Raw genomic sequence first — 23,234 nt, 5'->3', positions numbered from 1 at the left:
GAGTTTTTACAATTATAACAGAATATTATAATGTTTCATATCATTTCTCAAAAACCTTATGTGATCAGAAAAATCTGAAGTCATTTCTGAAATCAGCATGAAAAAATCTATCACGAACACTCAAAATTGTCCAAGGGACAAAACCTTTGTAACACAGTGAATTATTATTTATTGCAAGTAGTTTATTAAAGAAGTTGTCCACTACTTGGACAACTTTTTGTCATAATCCTCGTTTGGCCCCCATAAAATAATAAAGCCTATATTCACCTCCCATTCCTGTGCCATTCCCTCGGTGTCGGCACTCGCTTTCCCCGGGGCTCTTGTATGGTGTTGTGCTCCTGCACTCAATCAGACTTGGCGTCACTGTCTCTGCCTTTGTACAAATTGATCATGAAGAGGAAGTCCAAGATCAGCTGCAGCCTGGACTACTTCTTCATGTTCGTTTTGTTCAAAGGCGGAGACAGTGACGCCAACTCTGGGTGTTGGAGTCACATGTCACAACACAATACAAGAGCCCTGGGGAAAGCAAGTGCCAACACAGCAGGAACGGCACCAGCATGGAAGAGGAGTATAGGCTTTAGAATTTTATGGGGGCAAAACATTTTGATCAAGAAGGGGTTGTCCTAGTAATGGACATATATTATTCGGGACATCTTTTATACATTTTATTTTAATATTTCAGGATATTATAATTCTTATTTTTGGTAATAAATACAATGTAACCACAACCTGTTCTTGTATCGTTCTGCTCTGGGATTATTGGATTACATAATTGCTTGTGATGATTATAGACACTACTTCTCCATATTCCATGAAGATCCGGAGCACAACCTGCCCACTGCCTGTCCATCATCCACTCTCCACTCTTTATGCTCATCCTATAAGTCTGCAGCGTGGGGCGTAACTAGAGTCTTAGAGCCTCGGGTCGAGTTTTTTATATTTAAAAAAATGTTTAATAAGTTACAGTAGATTAGGGCCCAGCCAAAAGAGTCTACCATGTTGTGGTGGCGGATTAATAAATCTTTTGGCCAGAGCAAAAGCAGCTGGCTATGTATGTGATCAGGTGCTATGAACCGTTAATGTGTGATTGGTGAGGATGTGGTGCAGAAGTTAAGTTTTTCCAAGAGAGGGTGGTGGGACTGTGGATGGTTTGAGGGGTGGAGCCTGGGCAGAGTCTCAAGGGGGCCTCCAAAATTGTGCCAGTATGGGGCCCCAAAATTCTTATTGGCAGCCCTGTCTATAACATAGAAAATATGCTCCAAACTATTTCAAAGTGAGATCTCCCCTACTGTATCACGTTAGTAGCAGAAGAAAGAATTGTTTCAGTCTGGATGAGGTATGTATAACAAAGAATCTATGCTCCAAACAATTTAAAAGTGAGATCTCCGCTACTGTATCACGTTAGTAACAGAAGAAAGTATTTTTTTTTATTGTGGATGAGGCTTGTAAAACATAGAAGATATGCTACAAACAATTTCAAACTGAGATCTCCCAAATTGTATCATGTTAGAAACAGAAGAAAGTATTGTTTCAGTGTGGATGAGGCCTGTATAACATAGAATATATGCTCCAAACAATTTCAAACTGAGATCTTTCCTACTATATCACGTTCTCAACAGAAGAAAGTGTTTTTTGTGTGTGGATGAATTCTGTATAACATAGAAGATGTGCTCCAAACAATTTCAAAATAAGATCTCCCCTACTGTACTGTATCACTTTAGTAACAGAAGAAAGTATTTTTTGTGTGGATGAGGCCTGTATAACATAGAATATATGCCCCAAACAATTTCAAACAGATCTCACCTACTGTATCATGTTAGAAACAGAAGAAAGTATTTTTTGTGTGGATGAGGCCTGTATAACATAGAAGATATGCTCCAAACAATTTCAAACTGAGATCTTTTCTACTATATCACGTTCTCAACAGAAGAAAGTGTTTTTTGTGTGTGGATGAATTCTGTATAACATAGAAGATGTGCTCCAAACAATTTCAAAATAAGATCTCCCCTACTGTATCACTTTAGTAACAGAAGAAAGTATTTTTTGTGTGGATGGGGCCTGTATAACATAGAAGATGTGCTCCAAACAATTTCAAAGTGAGATCTCCCCTACTGTATAACATTAGTAACAGAAGAAAGTATTTTTTGTGTGTATGAGGACTGTATAACATAGAAGATATGCTCCAAACAATTTAAAACTGAGATCTCCCCTACTGTGTCACATTATTAACAGAGCAAAGTATTTTTTTAGTCTAGATGAAGCCTGTATACAATGGAATATGTGCTTCAAGCAATTTGAAACTCAAATTTAGCCACTATATCATGTTTGTAGCAGAAAAAAATGTTTTTTGCTCTGCAATAGCTCGGCACAATGATGAATTTCACTGCCACTAAATGACAAAGTGAGATATGGCATGCCGAACCATGTTAGCAACTGAAAAAAAAATGTTTTTTTACTCTACAACAGCTCTGCACACAGATGAATTTCACTGCCACTAAATGATAAGGTGGGATATGGTGTGCTGTATCACATTTAGCAAAAGAAAAATATAGGTTTTTTTTCTGTGAAACAGCTCTGCACAAAGATGAATTTCAGCGACACTAAATGACAAGGTGACATATGCCTTGCTGATTCATGCCTAGCAACTGAAAAAAACTGATTTTGAAAGGTCTACTCGTGCATGGAGCACACTAATGGCACAAGGAAAAAAAAAAATGCTGGAAGGTTGATTTCACAGCCACACAGGACACTAGCTATCTAAACTATCTGACTTAGAAACAACTGCCTAGCTAACTAGCTAAAATCTATCAGATGTCCTACACAGAGCCCTCCATACAGTATGTTGACAATTCATACAGTATAATGTCCCTCCATACAGTATAATTGCCCTCACACAAACCTCCACACAGTATAATGACCCCCAACACAACCCGCCAGACTGTATGATGGACCCCACACAACCCTTCATCTATATATATATATATATATAATTGTCTAAGGGTTTGTTTGTAACCAAAATCCTGCATCGCTGATTGGTCGCGCCCAGCCGGCCTCGACCAATCAGCGTTCATAAATAAACTACATACATATACTAGAACAAGAATAACATGAAGGACAGTCTGTGAGGGAGAGAATAACATGGAGGACAGTCTGTGAGGGAGAGAATAACATGGAGAACAGTCTGTGAGGGAGAGAATAACATGGAGGACAGTCTGTGAGGGAGAGAATAACATGGAGGACAGTCTGTGAGGGAGAGAATAACATGAAGGACAGTCTGTGAGGGGGAGAATAACATGGAGGACAGTGTGCGAGGGAGAGAATAACATGGAGGACAGTCTGTGAGGGAGAGTAACATGAAGGACAGTCTGTGAGGGAGAGGATAGCATGGAGGACAGTCTGTGAGGGAGAGAATAATATGGAGGACAGTCTGTGAGGGAGAAAATAACATGGAGGACAGTCTGTGAGGGAGAGAATATCATGGAGGACAGTCTGTGTGGGAGAGAATAACATGGAAGACAGTCTGTGAAGGAGAGAATAACATGGAGGACAGTCTGTGAGGGAGAGAATAACATGGAGGACAGTCTGTGAGGGAGAGAATAACATGGAGGACAGTGTGTGAGGGAGAGAATAACATGGAGGACAGTCTGTGAAGGAGAGAACAACATGGAGGACAGTCTGTGAGGGAGAGAATAACATGGAGGACAGTGTGTGAGGGAGAGAATACAAATTTTCCCCGTTTTTAAGTTTATCATATGGTAAAATAAATGGTGTCTTTGAAAACTATAAATCATCCTGTAGAAAACAAGCTGTCATACAGCGATAGATGACTAATAAAGTTTTGACTCTTAAAATAAAGACAGGAGAAAAACAATGGCAGTGTGTCCAATGGGTTAAAACATAAATGTAAGCACCAATGTTTATATGAATACTAGATGGTGGCCCGATTCTAACGCATCGGATATCTACTATATAATTGTCTAATTCTGTCTGTTTGTCTGTAACGGAAATCCCGCGTCGCTGATTGGTCTCACCAGCTGCCCGAGACCAATCAGCGATATTGGCTCGGGATTTGAACCCCGCTGCGCTGATTGGTCGCGCCCGGCCGGACACGACCAATCAATGATATTATCGCGGGATTTAAACACCGCTTCACTGATTGGTCGCGGCCAGCCGCGAATTGGCATGGGATTTTATCCACACTTCGATGATTGGTTGCGCCCGGCCGGCCGCGACCAATCAGCGATATTGGCATGGGATTTAAACACCGCTTCACTGATTGGTCGCGGCCGGCCGGGCGCGACCAATCAGTGATATTGGTGTGGGATTTAAACACCGCTTCCCTGATAATATATATATTTTACCTGGAAAATCCTGTGTATTCATTGCATTATTCTTAAATCTTCATAAATAAACTACATACATATTCTAGAATACCCGATGCGTTAGAATCGGGCCACCATCTAGTACTGTATAACTGCCAAGACACAGTATACTTGCCCCTACTATCCCTGCAAATAGTATAAAGCTACCCCACATAGCCATCCAAACAGCATAATGGACCAACTCAACCCTTCACACATTATATTGGACCCCACATAACCCTCCACACTGTTTAACGGCTCTCCATACAATGTAATAGCCCTCGATACAGTACCATGGCCCATCATACAGTATGATGGCCCCCACTAGCCATCTAAACAGTATAATGTCTCTACACAACACTCCGCACAGTATGATGGACCCCACACAATCCTGTACATAGTACAATAATCCTCCATACAGTATAATGATCCCGGCACCCCTACCCACAGTATCATGGACCCCTCCCAACCCTCCTCACAGTATGATGGCCCAATGATAAGCCTCCAAACAGTATGATGGGCCCCACACAGTATGATGGCTCTCACTAGCCCCCCCGAACAGTTTAAATGCAATCTGTCAACCCTTTTTTTTGATTTGAGATAAAAATATGGTTCAAGTGTGCCTGAGCTCTGCTTTACAGCAGTACCTTTCATATCCCCGGATTCCCCACCTTTTCTGAGAAAATACCTTTGTAATCTCTCCGTTTTCGTATGTAAATTGGTCCGGTCCGATGGACGGGGCCTATTCGCCATCTCTCCCCCTGCTCCTCGGCATGCTTGAAGTAACGAGATCTGTGTATAGCACAGTTCCCATACAGTTTCTGCGCGTGCGCATTGAATTGGCCTCTAGCACCTGTGCAGTATGCTTTATCCAACTGTGGTCAAGGCATAAAATCACTATTGCACATGCGCCCGTATTTTTCATTACGTTCTATGCCCCCTTGCATGGCAAGACTTCCAGGGCACAGAACGTCATGGAAAATGCTGGCGCATGCGCAATAGGGAGTTGTATGCTTTGCCCACTGTTGGGAAAAACATATTGTGCATGCGCGAGAGGCCACTTCAATGCGCAGGCGCAAAAAAAAAGGCAACGCAGGACAGAAGATACATTAATGTGTAGAGCAAGGAAGGAGGTGGGGAGAAACGGCGAATAGGCCCGCCCATCGGACTGGAGTAATTTACATAAGAAAACGGAGAGATTACAAAGGTATTTTCTCAGTAAAGGTGGGGAATCGGGGGATATGAAAGGTACTGCTGTAAGGCAGAGCTCAGGCACAATTGAACCATATTTTTATCTCAAATTGAAAAAAGGGGTGACAGATTCCCTTTAATAATAATAATTTCTTTATTTATATAGCGCCAACATATTTAAATGTATAGTTAAATGTATACCAAGAACAGTTTGGGCCCTGCTCTCAAGCTTACAGTATATGAATATAATAGCCCACACACAGCTGTCCAGACTGTATAATGGCCCTCACACAATAAAATGGCCCCACTAGGCCTCCAAACAGAATTATGGCAACCACACAACCTCCACACTATATGATAGACCCCATACAATTTTCCACCCTGTATAATGGCACGCATACAGTATAATAGCCCCCACATAGCCCTCCAAATAGTATAATGGCCCCACATAGACCTCCAAATAGTATGATGGCCCCCACATAGCCCTCCAAATAGCATAAATATATCACTCAATATATCACTCCAAACAGTATTATGGACCAAACAATGTACTTATTGATTTTAAAAAAACATACCTCTCCTTGTTCCCTTGCTACTCCAGTCTCTGCAGCCCCTGCTGTGCTTCAGAGATCAGAGCTCAGATGCACTGGGAGAATGGATCCTTATTCCATCATTGAATTCAACTGTGTCTGCATCCATGACTCTGGCACTGGCAGGGGACTCCCGACTCACAGGCCTGATAGCAGACACGTAGTTTGCCACTATTACTGGTACACCACTGAATTCACTCTAAGGACTTGCTCACACAATGCATTCCCAACTGAAAATGCAGTAAAACTCCTCGGTTTTCACTATAGCTTTATTAAAATTTTCAACAATAAAATGCTTTGGGAATGCATCATGTGAACATAACCTTAAACTTTATTTTTATGATATTCAAACTAGTAAAGGAATTAAAAATATGTTTGCTGCAATATTTATTCCTTATAACACAAAATACTAATAAAAAAGCAACAAAACTAGTCATCCCTGTATCAGCAAAAAATAAAATGAGGAATTTTAGCTTTTCATTACAAAGTATCATATACATGTTAGGAATTTTTATTAGTATAGATTTGATTTGTAAATAACAATTGGTAATGAAACGTTGCAGTTATCATATTGGCCACTAGATGTCAGTATCAAATACACATGTTACAAACTTTTAAACCACGATTGCAATTTTTAAGATTATGATATTATGTGTTTAAAATCTATGAATTGTTGAGCCCTAGAAAAAATATCTATGCAAAAGAAAATTTAAAAATATTCATTAACAAAATGTTAATTCTTATGCCGAAACCCGGGATCGAACCAGGGACCTTTAGATCTTCAGTCTAACGCTCTCCCAACTGAGCTATTTCGGCTGATGGTTGTCGTTAAACTTGAACAGTGTGAACTGAGGTGTAGAAAAGTTTCAGTAAAAGAAAATTATTTTTATATCATCAGTAGTTCTAAAGATTAATATTCTTAGTGGAACAACAGTAAGTTATAGTAGCATATCGAAAGTGATACAATAGTGGACAAGTCAAGGTATAAATAGTCACAATTTGTTTTAAGACCTTTTTATTGTATTTAGAACAGACTAAAATACTAAATTTTACTGTACAGAGAAACGCCTTCAAGAGGACCTGTCCCAAGGTCAGAACTGGCCAGTTTTTGCACTTATTTTATTTCCACTGGTCCCTTGAATTTACCACTTTTTTGCTTTTTTTTAAATTCACCATACAGGTCCTGAGATATGGGCATTTTTATTTAGTGATAATTTTTATATCTTTTATAAGGGGGCATTACTTGTAGGGTAATAATACAGAGTAGCCTAAAGACATGCCGACAAAGAACCCTATGAGCCACGCCCTTTTGTAAAAGACATAAAACTAAGAACTAAACATAAAGATCCCAGATCTCTGGAACTGTATGGCAGACTTTAAAAAAAGTAGATAAATAACGAGCTTAGCAGCAGGAATAAAACAAGGGGCAAAAACTGGAAACTTTCGACCTGGTGAGCTTTAATGCTTTCACCCTCCAAGCCACTTTTGACCTTCATATCCAGGGCACATTTTACAATTCTGAGCAGTGTCACTTTATGAGGCCGGGATCACACATATGCAAGATACGGCCGAGTCTCGCAGGTGAAAACCCAGCTTTGGCACCGGCACTATGGAGTGGAGCGTGCAGCTCCATGCTTTGCTGTGCAGCTGCATGCTCTGCTCCGGAGTGCCAGCGCCAGAGCTGGGATTTCACCTGCGATACTCGGCCGTATCTCGCTTATGTGTGATTCCGACCTGAGGTGAATGCTCTTGAACGCTTCAATGGATCCTACTGATTCTGAGGTTTTTTTGTGACATATTGTACTTCATGATAGTGATAACGTTTGTTCAATATGACTTATTTGTGATAAAATTGGAAATTAGGCACAAATTTTGAACATTTTGAAATTTTCAAACTTTCAATTGTTATGCCCTTAAGCCAAAGAGTTATGACATACAAAAAGTTAACAAATAACAGTTCCTACATAACTAATTTAAATCAGCACAAGCTTTGAAAAATAGTTGGTTTTTTTTCTTATGAAGATAGAAGGGTTAAAAGTTGACCAGCGATTTCTAATTTTTCCAACAATGTGGAAGGAAAAAATAAACATTTTAGTTTTTTTCACAAAAAATGTACTTTAGACCCATTTTTTTTTATTTTCACAAGGGTAGCAGGAAAAAAATTGGACCCAAAAATTTGTTGTGAAATTTCACCTGAGTATGCTGATACTTCATATGTGGGGGAAAACTACTGTTTGGGCCCATGGCAGGGCTCGGAAGGGAGAGAGCACCATTTGACTTTTTCAATGCAAAATTAGCTAGAATAGAGAACGGACACCAGGTCGCATTTGGAGAGCCACTGGTAAGCTTAAACAGTGGAAATCCCCAACACGTGACTTCATTTTGGAAAGTAGACCCCTCAAGAAGAAATGTATCTAGATGTATGGTGAGCACATTGAACCCCCAGGTGCTTCACAGAAGTTTGTAACGTAAAGCCCACAAAAATGTTCTTTTAGCCTAAAGGTACCTTTACACTAAACGACTTACCAACGATCACGACCAGCGATAATACCTGGCCGTGATCGTTGGTAAGTCGTTGTGTGGTCGCTGGGGAGCTGTCACACAGACAGCTCTCTCCAGGGACCAACTATCAGGGGAACGACTTCGGCATCATTGAAACTGTCTTCAACGATGCCGAAGTCCCCCTGCAGCACCCGGATAACCTGGGTAAACATCGGGTTACTAAGTGCAGGGCCGCGCTTAGTAACCCGATATTTACCCTGGTTACCACTGTAAAAGTAAAAAAAAAAACCACTACATACTCACATTCTGATGTCTGTCACGTCCCCCACCGGCGTCCACAGGGTTAAAACTGCTTTTGGCAGGAGCGCTGCTAATATGCACGCGCTGCTGCCGAGAACTTCCCTGCACTGAATGTGTCAGCACCGGCAGTAACAGCGGTGACGTCACCGCTGTGCTCTGCTTTACGGCCGGCGCTGACACAGTGCAGGGAAGTTCTCGGCAGCAGCGCATGCATATTAGCAGCGCTCTTGCCGAAAGCAGTTTTAACCCGGTGGACGCCGGGGGACGTGACAGACATCAGAATGTGAGTATGTACTGTTTTTTTTTAACTTTTACAATGGTAACCAGTGTAAATATTGGGTTACTAAGTGCAGGGCCGCGCTTAGTAACCCGATATTTACCCTGGTTACAAGTGAACACATCGCTGGATCGGCGTCACACACGCCGATCCAGCGATGACAGCGGGTGATCAGCGACCAAAAAAAGGTCCTGATCATTCCCATCGACCAACGATCTCCCAGCAGGGACCTGATCATTGGTACACATAACGAGATCGTTAGCGGGATTGTTGCTAACGTCACCAAAAGCGTGACGTTGCAACGATATCGTTAACGATATCGTTATGTGTGACTCAGCCTTTAAATGTTTTATTTTCACAAGGGTAACAGGAGAAAATGGATTAACTACTAACATTAGTAGTGTGGAATATGCAAAAAAAAAGGGATATGAGATGGTTTACTGTATGTAAACCGTGTCTCATATCATGTCGGGTTTGGGAAGGAGAAATGAAAAGCCGGCAATTGAATTACCGGCTTTTCACATATCTCGCGCTGAATTAAATATAAATACAGTATATATATATGTGTGTCTCAATGACATATATATATATATATATATATATATATATATATATATATATATATATATATATATATATATATATATATAGATAGATACTTCATATATGTTTTAAATAACATTTGAGCACATAAATCCATTCGATGTTGGTTTTGCAAGCCTGCGAGAAAATATCGCAGTACGGATGCCATACGGATTACATACGGAGGATGCCATGCGCAAAATACGCTGACATACCCTGCCTACGGATGACATACAGATCACTATTTTGGGGACTTTTCTGCGTATTATGGCCGTAAAAAAAGGACCGTATTGTCTTACGCCTAGTGTGACGCCGGCCTTACTGTTCAGGTTCGCCTATCACTAGCATGTACCACACAGACTTCCTTGTTGCCATTAAACAGATGCCTTTCCCACTATTCATTGCTGCAGGTAGTCATGCTCCTGTTTCTTGACATGCAAATGGTTTCCATTTTTTTGGACTTACCTGTTATGTGTCCTTTCAAACTGGGGTTTCCCTGGAGAGGTTCCTGCATAGGTTTGTAAACTATACATAGTTTGCTGTCTGAATGGGGTTGTCCACCTTTGGAGTCATTTTTTTTCTACCAAGATATTAACCCCTTGTAGAAGAGTCAATAATATGATCAGCAATACTGAAATTTAAAGTATATAAATTACAATCTTTGGCAAAGTGAAATAAAGTTACTCTTAGTACAAATATTAGCATTAACATAATGGAGACTATAAAGAAATGATCAAAGAAAAAGCTTATATCTTCTACCCCAGATTGGGCTCAAGCCCACAACCCCTCCTGGCTTAGGAGGCCAGTGCCTTATCTATTAGGCCATTAGGGCCCAATGGCAACTAACAGCACCCATTTTTTTAACTGATATGTCTTTATTCTTTCAATACCACGCAGGGATTGGTTTATGGTGTTTATGTAGTGAAACGCTGTATATCTATATTCCCGGCCATTAGCTACAGGTGTTAGCGCACACATAACTGCACTCTAAAATAAGGAATGTGATCAGACAGGTCGTGATTGTCCACACAAGGTATGGGGTCGGAGCGCAGTATAGAAAGGGTTAGACTTTGTGATATTCTCATTATGGTGTACTATATAAATGACAGAGATAGGGTTAAAGTTGTCACACATAAATATTCATTTAGCTTTCAATTCCTTAGGTGTCTGTAAGAAACCATTGTAGGCTGAAATTAGTTAAGAGTGTTAGATAGAAGAGCTGAAGGTTCCTGGTATTGCTGAGTTACAATATAAATTCTATAGAAGATGTCAGTGTTATTATGTAATGTAACATGTACTAATCAGTAACAGGAGAGAAGCTGAACAATCTCATGGCATAAAAGAAGTGATGTCAGAAGTGGGATTCGAACCCACGCCTCCAGAGGAGACTGCGACCTGAACGCAGCGCCTTAGACCGCTCGGCCATCCTGACTTCTGCTGATGAGCTTGAATTAACTGTTTCCAAACCAGACAGCAGAAAGAAGAGCATTGCGCATGATTTATAGAAATGTATCATAATTTACTTTTATTATTGATCCTTAACCCTTTTGAGCTTAATGATGACGCCCAATTTTTCCAGTCACTTTATGTGTTCATAACTCTGGAATGTTTCAACATATCCCAATCATTTTGCAAGTGTCTATTGTGACATATTGTCCTTTATGTTAGCGGTAAATTTAGGTCAATAAGTTTTTAGCATTTTTTTTTCTGAAAATATCTAAAGTTTTGTGAAAATTTTGGGAAATTAGCAATTTTAACACTTTCACTGCTTTTATCCTTAAACCAGATAGTCACATGACGCAAAATAGTTAATAAATAACTTTTCCATCTTTCTATCTTATCTTCTGTCTATTTCTGCATCATTTTTTAAAATCTCCTTTTATTTTGTTTAGACGTTAGAAGGGTTAAACGTTTGCATCAAATTTTCATTCTTATTCAAGAATATTTACAAATAATCCTATTTTTTAAAGACCCATTCAGTTTCGAAGTGACTTTGAGGGGCGTACACTTTGGAAAATCCCCAAAAGTGATACCCATTGAGTTATTCTACTTTTAGGGCATGTGCACACGTCAGGATTTTATGCAGAAATTTCCTGAACAAAACCGGAGATTTTCTGCATAAAATCTGCACGTGTTTTTCTCGCGGTTTTGTAGCGGTTTTTGCACGTTTTTAGTGCGGATTTTTTGTGTTTTTTTACGCAGCTTCCCAATGCATTAAATAGCGGGAAATCCGCAATAAATCTGCAAAATTAATGAACATGCTGCGTATTTTTCCACAATGCATTTTTATCACAGAAAAATACGCAGCATGTGCACAAGAATTGCGGAATGCATTCAAAATGATGGGATGCTTAATGAATGCGTTTTTCATGCGGAAAACCGCCGAAGAAACCAGAACGTGTGCACATACCCTTAGTGTTTGGTTTGAGATTACCGCCAATGGAGCCGACCCGCAACTAATCAGTAACAAGAAAAGATTGATGTCAGAAGTGGGATTCGAACCCACGCCTCCAGGGGAGACTGCGACCTGAACGCAGCGCCTTAGACCGCTCGGCCATCCTGACTTCTACATGATTCTGCACATTAACTCTTTCTACGCCAGTCAACACAAAGATGTTCATCAATTGCTATGAAAGTAAATATATTTAATTTATTTTATTATTGATTGTTAACCCCTGTCACGATTCACACCGTGACTGTCAAGATCCCTCAGCCGCTGCCTACAATATGTCACGGATTGGGGTGACTTTAGACCAGCAGACGGCTATCACATGTGCAGGGGGGCTTATCCTAGTTATCCCTCCACTGCCACAATGTGATGAAAAAAGAACACACACGAGGCTATTGACCTCTTGTTTACAGCAGGGGCTTATTTTAGGTATCCCACTGCTCTTCAATATACCATGAACTGCAGGGATTTGTGTCTATCCCGCTTACAGTTCCACTTAACACTTGCAGCTCTCTGGCGCCCCCCCTTACTCTCAGGTCAGATTAGGTACTGCACCTGGGGTAATTAGTCGCCAGAAAGGCTGCCTGCTATGTACTGGCTATTGGGCGCACTACAGCAACGCGATAACTACTCCCACTCAGGCAGGAACAATAATTATCAAGCCGCAGTCACTACAGTGACCCCCCAACAGCCGGCACACGGTAAGCTGCCACCAGCGCCGATTAAACGGGTTCGGCTGCTAACCCAAAACAGTAGCGTAATTCCCTTCAGAGACAGGGTACGGTTTAGGGCAGGAAGAACGAACTAGTATTAAAGAGTATACCCCATAAATGATTTTTAGGCAGTGTTTATAAAATATTTTACAAAGATGTTACAAATGAGACAATTGCAAATATGTACAAGGTAATTATGAAAATAAAAGGATTAAATGAAGAAAAGATAACACTCACATATTCTCAGATCATTGCATTGCAGGCAACCAGACATCCCAGCTCATTTGTCGTGCTGCTCAGGCCTCACAGGAAAAGACAAGAATCAAGAGCTGGGGATCTGGCCACAAACTTAAGACCTACAGCTAGTGACATCACAGAAAGGGCTGGCTTTTCCAGATCCTCCTACCTTTCAGTCTGAGTACTTTGAATACAAATTGGTCTAATGCTTATAACTCCGTTCCAGTACATATCAGAATCATAGCACACCCAGCATTCAGCTTGTATTAACATGAGCTTTCTTATGAGATCAAATATGTCCTATTATTTACAGAGCAATCCCTACTTCTTCACCAGAGGGAGCTACAAGCCTGTGATTAGAGTCATTGATAGATCCACCGAGAGAGAATAAGAACATCTATTTTCGTGTTTTTAACGTAAACGGTTTGCGTAATATCTTACAAAAATGGAACAAAAGACTTTCATGATTCTAGAAGTTTCTCTAACAGTTCCTGCTAACACAAATTTCCCTTGCAGCTATGACCGTCGTAAATACCTTCCGTCAATAAAACTCCCCCACAAGGCAAGCTCTGCTACACAGACAGTTAGAACCACAGGGAAGGAAAGAGAACCAGAGAGAGGGGGGGTTTAGCCCCCGCATGCTAGCAAGAAAACTAACTTATGATATTTCATACCATATCGTGACACCTCCCCCTTTTGGCGTGCGCTACGGCGGCAGGACCTCTCGGTATGCCTCCATGCGCACCTCCGTGGGTTCACCCTGGCGGGAGAGTCCATCTGCATTACCATGCTCTTTGCCCGCTTTGTGTTTAATGGTGAAGTCAAATTGCTGAAGGGCAAGGCTCCAGCGTAGCAACCTGCCATTGGTTCCACACATGGTGCTTAGCCAGCGCAGAGGGTTGTGGGCGGTCACCACCGTGAAGGTGCGACCGTACAAGTAGGGCTGCAAGCGCTGCAGGGCCCAGACTATGGCCAGGCACTCCTTCTCAATGGTGGAGTAGGCCACTTCCCTCGGCAAATGTTTCCGGCTCAGGTATAACACGGGGTGCTCTTGGTCCTCCGAGTCCACCTGGCTGAGCACAGCACCAAGGCCAAACTCGCTGGCGTCAGTCTGTACCAAGAATGGTCGACTGCTGTCGACTGCTTTCAACACAGGGGCGTTGCACAGTGCGGTTTTCAACGCCTGGAAGGCCCCCTCACAGCCATCTGTCCAGTTGACGATGTGGGGTAGCTTCTTCCTGGTGAGGTCCGTCAAAGGTTTTGCCAGGCTACTATAGTGCTGCACGAAGCGCCTATAGTACCCTGCAGTGCCCAGGAAGGACATCACCTGTTTCTTGTTCCTGGGAGTGGGCCAGTTCACGATCACGCCCACTTTGTCAGGCTCCGGTTTCAGGGTGCCTCCGCCTACCCGGTGCCCCAGGTAGTGAACCTCCCTCATGCCCATCTGGCACTTTCCCGGCTTGATGGTCAGTCCTGCTCGGTGAACTCACCCGAGCACCTCCTCGAGATGCTGCAGGTGTTCATCCCAGGAGGGACTGAAGATGGCAATGTCATCTAAGTACGCCACAGCGTACTTCTCCAGTCCCTGAAGCAGGAGATTGACCATCCGCTGGAAAGTGGCAGGGGCATTCTTCATGCCGAAGGGCATGACCGTGGACTCGTACAGTCCAAAGGGTGTGATAAAGGCGGACTTCTCCTGCGCCTCGGGGCTCAGGGGAATCTGCCAGTATCCGCGACTCAGATCCATTATTGTCAGGTATTCTGCGCAAGCTAAATTCTCAAGCAGCTCCTCGATGCGCGGCATTGGGTGCGCGTCAGAGGCTGTAATGGCGTTGAGCCCCCTGTAGTCCACGCAGAACCGGGTGGTCCGGTCCTTCTTTGGCACGAGAACTACAGGTGAGGCCCACGCGCTCTTTGACCGTCGAATCACCCCCAGCTGTAACATCTCATCGATCTCCTGGCGCATAATCTGCTGCACCTGGTCAGAGATTCGATAGGGTGTTCGCCGTAGTGGGGCGTGTTTCCCGGTGTCCACCTCGTGAACGGCTAACTCAGTCCTTCCAGGCCGGTTGGAGAACACGACCCGGAAGGGTTCCAGTGTGGTTTGCAACTGCAACCGCTGTGGTTCATCTAGCGAGGCGCTTACCTCCACGTCCTCAATGGACCCACGGGCCTTGGCTTGGGCCAGCATGTCCAGGAGGGTGTCTTCCTCCCCGTCTTCGGGTAAGCTGCAGACCGGTAGGACGAAAGGTTCACGTTCGTGATGAGCCTTCATCATGTTGACGTGAAAGGCCTTTCGCCTACCCCGAGCGTGGTCAAGCGTGACCACGTAGGTGACCGGGTTGAGCTGTTGGTGGATGACATACGGGCCCTCCCAGGCTGCCTGAAGCTTATCCATTGGTACAGGAACCAGCACCCACACCTTTTGACCCACGTGGTAGGTCCGCTCCCGGGTGTTCTGGTCGTACCAGTGCTTCTGATCAGCCTGAGCCTGCGTCATGTTGTCATGCACCAACTGCGTCAAGGTCTGCATCTTGTCACGGAAGCGCATGACATACTCCACTATGGACACTTCAGAAGGGTTCGGCTCCTCTTCCCAGGATTCTCTTACCAACCCAAGGGGTCCCCGGACTCGCCTGCCGTATAGGAGCTCGAAGGGGGAGAACCCCGTCGAGGCCTGCGGAACCTCTCGGTAAGCGAATAGCAGGTGTGGGAGGTACCGCTCCCAGTCGCGCCCTTGTGTCTCAACCAGCATGCGTAGCATCTGTTTGAGGGTACCATTGAAACGTTCACACAAGCCATTGGTCTGTGGGTGATACGCACTCGATACCAGGTGCTTCACCTGCATTTTCTTACAGAGAGCCTCCATTAGGTGAGACATAAATTGGGTCCCTCGATCAGTAAGCATTTCCCTGGGAAATCCTACACGTGAAAAGATGGCCAACAGGGCATCCGCCACCTTATCTGCCCTAGTTGACGACAGAGCTACTGCCTCTGGGTACCGGGTAGCGTAGTCTACCACAGTAAGAATAAATCGCTTTCCAGAGCTGCTGGAGACGGCCAGCGGGCCCACAATGTCCACCGCAATCCTCTGGAAAGGCTCCTCTATCACTGGCAAAGGGATCAGGGGAGCCTTAAGAGCAGGCCCCGCCTTCCCCACTCTTTGACAGGTGACACAGGAGCGGCAGTAGTTTGACACATCTGTCCCCATCTTAGGCCAATAGAAGTGTTGAGACAGCCGGGCCTTAGTTTTGCTGATACCCAAGTGTCCAGCTAGCGGGATCTCATGGGCAATCCGCAACAACTCACCCCGGAATTGCTGTGGGACGACCAGCTGTCTTTCCCTCAACCACTCCTTTTGTGATTCTCCGGGTACTGTCTCCCGGTACAACCTTCCTCCTTCCCAGAACACCTTCTCCTTATCAGTCTCGGAGAAGCGCGTCCCGGCGAGTTGTCTCAAACTCTCTAGGCTCGCATCTGTGTGCAGAGCGGCCTGAAACTCCTGGCTAGGGGAAGCCAAAAGCGATGTCAGGGTCCCTTCCCCACGGGAGCCCTCTGGGACCTGCACTGGGTCCACCTCTGGTTCAGTCACACTGATGACTGAGGAGGGTCCGGAAGGCAGACAGGTATCTGCGTTCCGGGCACTCTGACTGCGGGTGACAGCAGCTACGTAGGCTGTCTCCCCAGGGATTTCTACAGACCCAACAGCCGACGCTGCTATGGGCTCTACCTCCCCATCCACCCCCATTACCTCAGGAGCATTGCTACTTATGGGCCAGTTACCTTCCTCGGTGGCACTGGTCAATTGCATGGCATCACCTTCCTCACGGTTCCCATGTATCTCCCCATTTCTTGTAGCACCGACACTTGCCCCTGCTAGGGGTTCCTCAGCCGTCTCACTCCGCAGAGCGACGTGGCTGAGCACTCCTGTACCTATGGACACATCAACTTTCACAGAAACATCATTATCAGATACAGTTGGCACAGGTACAGCATTTTCACCATCAATCCTAGGGAAAAAATGGTTAGCAGATGCATCACTACAAGATAAAGCATGGTCAGGTAACACATGCGATTTCCCATCATCATCATCATCATCACCAGGGTTAACTTTACCCTCATTAGTAGATTGGGGAGGAGGGTCATCCACGAAGTATGCAACCAACCTCCCCAAATCAGTCCCCAACAAAACATCAGTGGGCAAATTATCAGACAGCCCCACTTCCTTCACCCCGCTCCCGGCACCCCAATTAATAAAAACCCGGGCCATTGGCAAGGGACAGCTGATGCCCCCAATCCCAGTGACAGTTAGGGTTTTCCCCGGAATGATTTCTTCAGGGGCCGCCAGTTCGGGTCGGATGAGGGTTCGTTCAGCCCCAGTGTCCTTGAGGCCTGTAGCAACATGACCTCCCACAATGACCTGCTGTACGTTATCACACACCCTCCCAACCACACCACCCACCAAAAGAACTGCTGCATTAGGCCCTGGGGCCTGGGATGAGGGGTTCTTCTGCTTGGCTGGACATTGGTGACTGAGGTGTCCAGTCTGCCTGCAGTGGTAACACTGGCGAAGTTCGGTGGTAGGTCTGGTGCTGTTGGCCACGGGGACAGGACCTCTGGTGTGTTGGCTGGCAGGGGTACTGGCGTTGGCTGCAGGCTTACCCCCTCTCCAGCTGGTGGTGACTGGCTTCCGCACTTCCGATCTACGGTTGGCCTCATAGGCATCGGCAATCTGCGCTGCTTTCGTCACGTCTTTGGGTTCTCTGTCCATCACAAACTGTCGCACCTCAGTTGGGCAAAGACGGAAGAACTGGTCTTTGATCATCAGGTCTCGCAGCTGTACAAAGGTGGTCACTGACAGTCCTTGGGTCCACTGGTCAAAGTGGGTCCCCAGTCCATGCACCACATCACTGTAACTGTCGTGTGGGCCACGTTGGAGGGTCCGGAACTTTTTACGGTACACCTCGGGTGTAAGCTGGTACTTGGCTATCAGAGCCTGCTTGATGGCCTCATAGTCACCATCTTGTTCTTGAGGGAGTGCAGCAAACGCTTCCAGAGCTTTTCCTCTCAGCCCTGGTGTCAGGTACCGTGCCCATTCTTGTGTAGGCAGCTGGTACTGCCTGCAGGCTTTCTCAAAGGCCCGCAGAAAAGTGTCCAAGTCCCCATCCTTTTCCATAACAGGAAAGTGGTCGGGCCGGGGCTTTGGCGTCTGAGCGCTGCTGGGCTCACGGCTGGACTGGGACGACCCCTGCATTTGCAGTTGGGCCATCTGCAGCTGGTACTCCCGCTCCGCTTGGGCCTCTCGCTCGGCTCGCTGGGCCTCTCGCTCAGCTCGGGCCTCAGCCTCCTGCCGGTATTGCTGAATCAGCTGCCGACGTCCCTCATGGTCGTCAGTGGGGAATTCTTTCAAGGCTGCCTGCAGGTGGGGGTCCAATTCGCCCGGATTGCTAACGGGGCGAGCATTCAGTGGTTGGACCTCTGCTGCAGCACCATGTTCGCTGGTGCTGGCATCTGCGGCTTCTGGGCTCTGTGAGTGGTCTAGAGCGGCTTCCCATTGCATCAGGACTGCGACCAGTTGGCTTTTGTTTTTGTTTGCATAGTCAATGTGCTGTGACTTGCACAAGGCCACAAGGGTGTCTTTGGTCTGCTGCTCATAAAAGGTTTCTCCCAGCACAACCATGGTTGCCAAATAAAAGATAGGATAGAAAAACGAAGAAAAAGGGAAGGGATAATTACCAGTACACAATTGTCTCACAACTAATAAACACTGAGTTCGTTCTCCAAACTTATTTGCGCAGAGTTCTCGCAAGAACTTTCTGCAAGTTTTTAGTGAGAGGAATGATTGCTCAAACCAAATCACTACTGCTCTAATATCCCACCGCCTTGCCACCAATTTGTCACGATTCACACCGTGACTGTCAAGATCCCTCAGCCGCTGCCTACAATATGTCACGGATTGGGGTGACTTTAGACCAGCAGACGGCTATCACATGTGCAGGGGGGCTTATCCTAGTTATCCCTCCACTGCCACAATGTGATGAAAAAAGAACACACACGAGGCTATTGACCTCTTGTTTACAGCAGGGGCTTATTTTAGGTATCCCACTGCTCTTCAATATACCATGAACTGCAGGGATTTGTGTCTATCCCGCTTACAGTTCCACTTAACACTTGCAGCTCTCTGGCGCCCCCCTTACTCTCAGGTCAGATTAGGTACTGCACCTGGGGTAATTAGTCGCCAGAAAGGCTGCCTGCTATGTACTGGCTATTGGGCGCACTACAGCAACGCGATAACTACTCCCACTCAGGCAGGAACAATAATTATCAAGCCGCAGTCGCTACAGTGACCCCCCAACAGCCGGCACACGGTAAGCTGCCACCAGCGCCGATTAAACGGGTTCGGCTGCTAACCCAAAACAGTAGCGTAATTCCCTTCAGAGACAGGGTACGGTTTAGGGCAGGAAGAACGAACTAGTATTAAAGAGTATACCCCATAAATGATTTTTAGGCAGTGTTTATAAAATATTTTACAAAGATGTTACAAATGAGACAATTGCAAATATGTACAAGGTAATTATGAAAATAAAAGGATTAAATGAAGAAAAGATAACACTCACATATTCTCAGATCATTGCATTGCAGGCAACCAGACATCCCAGCTCATTTGTCGTGCTGCTCAGGCCTCACAGGAAAAGACAAGAATCAAGAGCTGGGGATCTGGCCACAAACTTAAGACCTACAGCTAGTGACATCACAGAAAGGGCTGGCTTTTCCACATCCTCCTACCTTTCAGTCTGAGTACTTTGAATACAAATTGGTCTAATGCTTATAACTCCGTTCCAGTACATATCAGAATCATAGCACACCCAGCATTCAGCTTGTATTAACATGAGCTTTCTTATGAGATCAAATATGTCCTATTATTTACAGAGCAATCCCTACTTCTTCACCAGAGGGAGCTACAAGCCTGTGATTAGAGTCATTGATAGATCCACCGAGAGAGAATAAGAACATCTATTTTCGTGTTTTTAACGTAAACGGTTTGCGTAATATCTTACAAAAATGGAACAAAAGACTTTCATGATTCTAGAAGTTTCTCTAACAGTTCCTGCTAACACAAATTTCCCTTGCAGCTATGACCGTCGTAAATACCTTCCGTCAATAAAACTCCCCCACAAGGCAAGCTCTGCTACACAGACAGTTAGAACCACAGGGAAGGAAAGAGAACCAGAGAGAGGGGGGGTTTAGCCCCCGCATGCTAGCAAGAAAACTAACTTATGATATTTCATACCAAATCGTGACAACCCCTTACAGACTAAGCTAATTTTAAGCTTAGTGACCAAACCATCTTTGTGGAGACAATTTTTTCCTCTAGCAAAATGACACCGCCTGCAAAGTAGCATCTACCGGTGATTCAATAGATGCTACTGTGCAGGCGCCGTCGGCACCATTTTGAGAGAAATAATTTTTCTGAATAAGTTTATAACACCAAATAAAATAAATAAATGGACATTATACATGCGATCATGCTGCAGCGCAAGTGCCGCCAGTGCTATGTTGATGAAGATACATTTTTTCCCCACAATAATATATGACTAAATCATAAATAAATAAATGCATATTATCCATTGTATCATCCTACAGCGCCGGCGCCTCCGTGATGAATGTTAATTTTTTTCTTGCACATAATATTCTATGCAGTATGTAAAATAGGGGGCAGGTCACTGAAGGATCACTGACCTGTCATTAACCCATACATATGCCAATATGAGCAGAGCACCACATAAAGCCCCACCCATACACCACCCACAGCCCCACCCATACACCACCCACAGCCCCACCCATAGCTCCGCCCATAGCCCCACCCCGGAGAATGGGCATATCATTAACTGAAAGCTGCAAAAAAAGATTGAAGAACAACCACAAGACAGATTTCATTACCCAAGGTATCATTGTAATCAGTATAACGGCGCTGACCTGACAGTATCTGCAGGTTACTGTGCACAATCCTGCTGACAGGTTCTCTTTAAACCAGTTTGTCACATCTCACAAAAAAGTTAATAAATAACATTTCCCATATGTGTACTTTATGTCAGCAAAATTTCTCAAACCTTATTTTATTTTGGTAGGATCTAAGAAATGTCAAAATTTTGCAGCAAGATTTCATTTTCTTTTCAAGAAAATTTCCAAGTCCTATTTTTTACAGATCTAATCAGTTTTGAAGTGACTGTGAGGGCCTATAGGAAAACCCCTCCGCAGTGATACCATATAGTGATCAGAGAGTATATTTGTTACTCGAGTTTCCCCGAGCATGCTCTGGTGGTCTCCGAGTATTTCGGCGTGCTCAGAGATTTTGTTTATGTCCATGCAACTGCATGATTTGTGGCTGCTAGACAACCGGAATACATGTGGGGATTCCCTAACAAACAGGCAATCCCACATGTATTCAGGTTGTCTAGCAGCCGCAAATCATGCAGCTGCGACAACATAAACTAAATCTCCGAGCATGCCCAAAATACTCGAAGATCACCCGAGTGTGCCCGGAGAAACTCAAGTAACGAGCACACTTGCTCATCACTAATACCATATGAAAAACTGTAAAATGGCTGTTAGTAAATGTATTAACCCTTCATTTTGGGTTCATCTGTTTTGAGTTTTGTATCCGGTACCAGAACTATACCCAAACTCTCTTTCTTCTTACAGGTCACCGCTGTATCACCAGAAACTGTATTTGATTACTTTCTTTTTAAACTGTTAATGTGTAATTATTAATGCAAAAAACAGACACATGGATGGAATACAGATCAGAATGTTTGAGTTTTCTGGATGAAAATAAGATGAATTTTCATACGCTCATCTGAACCTGGCCTTACACTAAGTATTCTAATTAATTACTTTTTCAGGCTATTATGGTGATGTACAGTGGGTACGGAAAGTATTTATATCCCTTTAAATTTTTCACTCTTTGTTTCATTGCAGCCATTTGGTAAATTCAAAAAAGTTAATTTTTTTTTCTCATTAATGTACACTCTGCACAGCATCTTGACTGAAAAAAAAAAACAGTATGTAGAAACAGTATGTAGAAACTTTTGCAAATGTATTAAAAAATAAAAACTGAAATATTACATGGTCATAACTATTCAGACGCTTTGCTCAGTATTGAGTAGAAGCACCTTTTGAGCTAGTACAGCCATGAGTCTTCTTGGGAATGATGCAACAAGTTTTTCACACCTGGATTTGGAGATCCTCTGCCATTCTTCCTTGCAGATCCTCTCCAGTTCCGTCAGGTTGGATGGTGAACGTTGGTGGACAGCCATTTTCAGGTCTCTCCAGAGATGCTCAATTGGGTTTAGGTCAGGGCTCTGGCTGGGCCAGTCAATAATGGTCACAGAGTTGTTCTGAAGCCACTCTTTTGTTATGTTAGCTGTGTGCTTAGGGTCATTGTCTTGTTGGAAGGTGAACCTTTGGCCAATTCTGAGGTCCAGAGCACTCTGGAAGAGGTTTTCATCCAGGATAACTCTGTACTTGGCCGCATTCATGGTTCCTCTAATGACAACCAGTCATCCTGTTCCTGCAGCTAAAAAACACCCCCATACCATGATGCTGCCACCACCATGTTTCACTGTTGGGTTTGTATGGGGCAGGTGATGAGCAGTGCCTGGTTTTCTCCACACATACCACTTAGAATTATCACCAAAAAGGTCTATCTTCGTCTCATCAGACCAGAGAATCTTATCTCTCATAGCCTGGGAGTCCTTCATGTGTTTTTTTTAGCAAACTCTATGCAGGCTTTCATATGTCTTGCACTGAGGAAAGGCTTCCATTGGGCCACTCTGCCATAAATGCCCAACTGGTGGAGGGCTGCAGTGATAGTTGACTTTGTGAAACTTTCTCTCATCTCTCTCACCAAGGCTCTTCTCCCACGATTGCTCAGTTTGGCTGGACGGCCAGGTCTAGGAAGACTTCTAGTGGTCCCAAACTTTTTCCACTTAAGGATTAAGGAGGCCACTGTGCTCTTAGGAATCTTGAGCA

At 44.2% G+C, this 23,234-nt stretch overlaps 3 non-coding genes across 3 annotated transcripts; all 3 read right to left on the bottom strand.

The window, feature by feature from the left end:
• Positions 1 to 6,885: 6,885 nt before the first annotated feature.
• Positions 6,886 to 6,958, bottom strand: TRNAF-GAA (transfer RNA phenylalanine (anticodon GAA)). The gene has a single exon. It is a non-coding gene; the product is annotated as a tRNA-Phe (tRNA).
• A 4,194-nt stretch (positions 6,959 to 11,152) lies between these two features.
• Positions 11,153 to 11,235, bottom strand: TRNAL-CAG (transfer RNA leucine (anticodon CAG)). The gene has a single exon. It is a non-coding gene; the product is annotated as a tRNA-Leu (tRNA).
• Positions 11,236 to 12,284: 1,049 nt separating this feature from the next.
• Positions 12,285 to 12,367, bottom strand: TRNAL-CAG (transfer RNA leucine (anticodon CAG)). Its single transcript has one exon. It is a non-coding gene; the product is annotated as a tRNA-Leu (tRNA).
• Between the last annotated feature and the right edge of the window lie 10,867 nt (positions 12,368 to 23,234).

Source organism: Ranitomeya variabilis, chromosome 4 (assembly GCF_051348905.1).
Source record: "Ranitomeya variabilis isolate aRanVar5 chromosome 4, aRanVar5.hap1, whole genome shotgun sequence".
In the NCBI taxonomy this organism is placed as follows: domain Eukaryota; kingdom Metazoa; phylum Chordata; class Amphibia; order Anura; family Dendrobatidae; genus Ranitomeya; species Ranitomeya variabilis.
Note: the sequence above shows the minus strand (reverse complement) of the source record. Positions and strands in the feature narration are given on the sequence as shown.